The sequence below is a fragment of the Lycium barbarum genome, chromosome 11 (genome assembly GCF_019175385.1).
Source record: "Lycium barbarum isolate Lr01 chromosome 11, ASM1917538v2, whole genome shotgun sequence".
Taxonomy (NCBI): domain Eukaryota; kingdom Viridiplantae; phylum Streptophyta; class Magnoliopsida; order Solanales; family Solanaceae; genus Lycium; species Lycium barbarum.
This window is the reverse complement of record NC_083347.1, coordinates 71,943,463-71,949,106: the sequence shown is the minus strand read 5'-3', so window position 1 is coordinate 71,949,106 and position 5,644 is coordinate 71,943,463. Positions and strand designations below refer to the sequence as shown.

The window sequence follows — 5,644 nt, the reverse complement described above, 5'->3', positions numbered from 1 at the left end:
TTTGGTAACCCCCTTGAGAGTTATTAACATAGTTCGTATCCTCATACTGCATAGGATGCCCCTCTTGATATGGACCCTCTTGAACTTGGTACATTCCCTTGGGCATTCCCGGAACCTGTTCAACAACATTAAACTTATTCGCTTCCTTTTCATCAAGTCTCTTGGTCAGCAAAGAAATATTGGTTGCTATCTGAGCTAAAGTCTGCTGAGTCTCTTGATTCTCCTTCACAATGTTATGGATAATTGAAGCTCTATAGGATACACTGTCAGTGCCACCCAAATGCCATGTTTGATTGTGATTAGTAAGCTTATCAAGCAACTGAGTGATTCGGGCATAAGTCTTGTCCATAAAACACCCACCAGTTGCATTGTTCGCCATTGCTTATGTCAATGGATCTAGCCCCCTATAGATCTTTTCCATCAAAATATTTTCCGGAAAACCATGATTCGGAGACTTCTGCAAATATTTCATGAATCTCTCCCATGCTTCAAATAGTTTTTCCCTTAAAAGCTGTGTGAAATCATATATCTTGTCACGAATTTCAGCTTTCTTTCTTGGCGGAAACCACTTTGTTACACCTCAAAAGTTCTCGCGTATATTGCGTCGTGAGTAAACTAACGTAAGCTTGGAGACGTCATGGAACCTTTATGAGGTTAAGGAATACTCTTTAAAAAGTTCTAAGCAAGTGTCTAAAGGTCCTGGGATCAAGCAAATCGAATAAAATAAGTTTGTCAAAAATTTGACAAAATTTGGTAGAATTTTGGACGGAAATTTTGGGTCAACTTTGGAGAAGTGTATCTTTTAGCATATGAAGAAGTAAAGTAAGAGCCTAAAATGAAGTTCATGAAGTCTAGTTTCCAACGCAATAAACCGCTCGTCGATATGACATCGGAGTAGAGAGTTATGCACGTTACAAGTTAGGCCTGCAGAGCAGAAGCGCGCAGCTTCAGTGAGCAAGCGCGCGCAGCTACAGTGAGCAAGTGCGTGCAGCTACAGTGCATGACGTACTGCTACAGTGCGCGAAATTTTAGGTCGGTTCCACCGACCTTGTCAAGTATAAAAGGACCTTTTTGGTCATTTTTTTGGGTCATTTTCCAACTCTAGACCCTTCCACAACATCCACATATATTCTTACAAGTTTATATGACAATTTTGGTCATTTTTATGTCATTTTTAACATAACCCCAAGTCCTAGAAAGACCTAGAAACCTCTCCAAACATATTCCAAATATATTTCCAAGCCCAAACCAAGGATCAAAGTGAAGATTAAAGTGGTTAAGGTTTCCAAGTGATGTCGACACTTGTCTCCTCTTATTAAAGATGTTTCGGTGAGTATTTTTAAGGTGGAGTAACCATGGAATTAAAGTGTTCTTGAATTTTGAGGTAAGATTTCATCTTTGTTTCATATTTATGAGTTTGTTTGGTTATTATGTTAAGATGTGAGGAGAAGAAAATTGGAGGAAAAATCAAATATACATTTGATGATATTTTGAGTTGTGAATTAACTTGAGTCATAATTATTAGTATGTTTTGAGCATAATTTTGTTATGAGGGATAATAATGATGTTAAGGAATTGTCGTATATGAGGGTATAAGGGGTTGGATGAAGTTGTGATTATGGATTGATTATGAAAAGAAGTTTTGGGATTAAATTGAGTATAGTTTTAATATAATCTTTTGATTATGGAATTGTTGATGTTTTATTGTGCCTTGGGAGTTGTTTTGAAGATTGGAGGGAGTAGAAGATATAGGGGAGATGCTGCCCGAATTTCGGTAGATTCTAAAAAGGGTTTAATTTGATGGCTTAAGATAGGCATATAACGATAATCCTAATAATAGCATGAATGGTTTTATAAGTAGATTGCGAGACCGAAAGTAGGTTGGAAAGTCGAGAAGTGAACTTCCAGGTATGTTAAGGTTGTTCCTTATTTTCTTGGCATGATTCCATTTATGGTAGGAGCGTAAAGAACCTTATGACTAGAGATTTGTTAATGTAGAGCTTTTCATATTGTGGCATAGTTTCCGAGTGTTTTGTTGTTCTTTCTGAGGGCCATATCCCCTCCCTATGTCCTTGAGTTTATAGCGAGACAGAAGAGACATGTTACAGTATCAGTGTTTTTCAGCATATACATGATATACTGCATTATATATATATATGTCAGGGAGACATTTCTTTAGCATGGCTACTTGGTCAGCGAGACAGATATGCCTGGCCTACGGGTCAGTGAGACCGATATGCCTAGCCTACGGGTCAGTGAGATAGATATGCCTGGCCTACGGGTCAGTGAGACAGATTGCCTGGCGTACGGGCCAGTGAGACAGATTGCCTGGCCGACGGGTCAGTGAGATTTTTCAGTTGCCTGGCCACTTGGTCAGTGAGATATATAATAACATTATATTGCATTTCATATGAGACAGATCAGGTGAGATATTCAGGGCATTCTTTGGCCTCCAGATTGTATTGTTTTCAGTTCAGTTTCAGTTATCCTTTGCCTTACATACTCAGTACATTGTTTCACACAGATGTCCCTTTTGCTTGGAGGCGCTGCGTTCATGCCCGCAGGTTCAGGTAGCCAGACAGGCGATCCAGCTCAGTAGGCCTTCCACTCGGCTACAGACAGTGCTCTCCACTTTGCTCGGAGCTGCATTCCCTTTTGGTATGCTATTTTGACATGTATATATGGGTATGACGGGGCCTTGTCGTATCCTTTCTACAGCTAGTACTCCATAGAGGTCTGTAGACAGTTGTGTGTAGTTGAGATGTTATGTAGACTTGTCAGTTCTTATTTTGTTGTATAACATATGTAGCGGCCATGTCGGCTTGCATTGTTATCCTCAGCACGTATGTATATGTATATATATGCTGGTTGTGAGTTCTTGACGCATACAAGAGTTAGTATAGCTCAGTTATAAATTACATGGGTCGCCATGTTGCTCAGCCAGATGCAAGTACGAGTTTAGGGGTGCTTGGTCAGTAGTGGTCGGGCATTCGTCACGACTCATCGGCTCGGGTCGTGACAGCAGTGGTATCAGAGTTGTTCTTTCCTAGGGTTGTCTACAGACCATGTCCAGTAGAGTCTTGTTTATGGGTGTGAAGCGCGCCATCCTTATAAACAAGAGGCTGCGGGGCATTCAGGAATCATTGACCTTTCTTTCTATCTTAGATCGTGCAATAGAGCCAGAGTCTAGGAAAGACTGTTCCTGACACTCTTTTCGTGTAGGTAAGTGCAGATTGATAAAGATGAAAAGGTCGGCTTCTGATAGTGGGGGTGCAAGGAAGGACCCCAGGGTGGACTCAGGACCACGGGAACCAGGACAGATTAGAAGGAGTCTTAGTTACTCCATTGAGATAGATCCTTTTGAGGATATTAAGACTATTCCCCCAGAGCCTGTGACTTTTATGAAGGAGGATCCGTTAGAGGATAGCTATGAGACGGACCCGTCCGAGGGTTTGTATGAGACACCAGTGGAGCAAGAGGCTCCTAAGGCTATCCCAGATTTGGCCCTTCCATTTCTCCTATGATTGAGCATTACGTCAAAGCAGCCACAAATGTAAGTGTTACGGAGTATTCTAACCCTTAATCTTGGACTTCAGTTAATCAGGAGTTACCAGAGTATTCATATCCTTAGGAATATGATGAGGGAGATGAGGATGACCAAACGAGTAGATGGTGGGAGGATGATGAGAGGGCTATTTCACTTTACAGTCCCCAAGACCAGGATTAGGACAGGCCATTCACAGGTATTCGGATCATCTTACTGGAACTCTTTATGTTATGTGTGATTACTATGGGATATCCTCTAATGGTCGACAATCGGGGATTTTAAGGAAATCAATAATTAAAGTATTTATGGGTAATTGTGACTAAGACATTTCTGCTACCACTAGGAACCTCGGGACTAGGAATGAAAGGCAGTCGCGTGTGATGACTTATGGTTATGACGATTTTCTAGATATTAGGAGTTCCAAAGGTTACGATAGCATTTATCCAACCAGGAGAGTAAAGGACTTTTCCAACCGTAGGAGAAATGTATTACCGAGTTTTATTTGGGTTTCCATTAGAATTTCAAATTGATTTTTAAAAGTTATGTGACGAAAGACCATGCAGCAGTAAAAAGGATGGGTGTGATCCTTATAAGAAGGCTTACCTTGATTTTTCAGACAGATGTGGTGAAGGTTACCTGACAACAGAAAAAATAAGAGCAATGTCAGCTTATGAATAAAAAGGAAAGAAGTGTAGGTGTTCGAGAGGAGATCATTCGTTAAGTCTATATTGCCAGAGGCTCATAATTAGGACTTAGAAAGTATGTTAAGAAGTCCTACAGATTCAGACGTACGAAAATGTGAGAAACCAGAATAGCCGAGGGAAATTAGGAACATATGAGCCTTGCGATTGGAATTTTAAATGATCGTGAGGTATGAGTTTGACTAGCTAGGCAAAATGAGGGGAGATGTATTAAAGCCATAGATTCAGGACAATTTTTAAATAGCATTGGGATATTTCGTAAGTGAGGTACTAATAAGCGCTATAAATGATAACTCATGTGTGGCCACATTAAATATTGTGCATGCCCTTATGATCGATCTTGCGATATGCTAAAGGTATTGACTGAGCTAGGTATTGAATTTAAGGTAGCAGGTGCTATAGGGCAGATTGATATTGTTTTCTCCAAATGTTAAAGTTGGATAATCATGATGCAACAATATCAGGAAGAAGAAGAATATGTGTATATAAGAGTAAGAAGAAGACTATGATATCATAAGAAAAAAGAGAAGTGTAAGCAAGGGAAGTATGTTGCTAGTAAGGGTCAACTAAAGTTTTTGAGAAAAGGGTTAAGGCGGCGGTAGAGGCGGAGAGCCATTCAGATAGATTTTTAAAGTGAGTAAGCAGGAAGGATAGAGTATGGCAATATGTGATACAGGACGAATGAGAAGATCTCAGAAACAGATCTTGATAAGCAGGATTGAAGTATAATAATGATGGGTATAGATATAACCTAAGAAAGAATAATCATGTTTTATGAAAGGTGTCAAGGGATTTCTAACTCTTAAGGCACATCCGAAAGGATCAATATGAATCCATATTGATACGTTCACCTAGAAAACGGACCCCCCCCTGAGAGATGATTTTAGAAATAGAAAGGATTTGTACTCCTAATAGACTGTTCTATGAATTCCAGGGCCAATGCTATGGGATGGCAAGCGGAGAAGAGCACTTTATGAGCAAGGGAAGTCAAGAAAGACCCTAAGGGAAAAAGTAAGAAGGATGCACTGATGAACTAGTTAAAGGAATTTGTATGACCATCAAGGACAACAGGAAGGTTTATAAGCTAATAAGTCTGGCCAAGAGGCAAAACATTAATAGCATGGGACGGGAGTCTTTATAAGGAGTACATAAATTCGATTATAAAGGAAATAAGATGAATATATGAGGGATATGTATATATATGAATAAGTTATGGCATCGAAAGGGAAAATAAGAAAGGGATGAAAGGAGGAAGAAAAAAAGATATTTTGTAAGTATTTGTTAGTAGGACAAGGATCGACAAGATATTGGAAGAACTATGGTGCCTGACTATGGCACCACCACCTAGTAAAGAAGAACTACAGAACAGTATAAGCTGGGCAAATGAAAGAACGGG

General features: G+C 39.8%; 1 non-coding gene across 1 annotated transcript; it reads left to right on the top strand.

The window, feature by feature from the left end:
* Nucleotides 1-437: 437 nt before the first annotated feature.
* LOC132620572 (small nucleolar RNA R71) lies at nucleotides 438-543 on the top strand. The gene has a single exon (XR_009575014.1). It is a non-coding gene; the product is annotated as a small nucleolar RNA R71 (small nucleolar RNA).
* The last annotated feature ends 5,101 nt before the right edge of the window (nucleotides 544-5,644 follow it).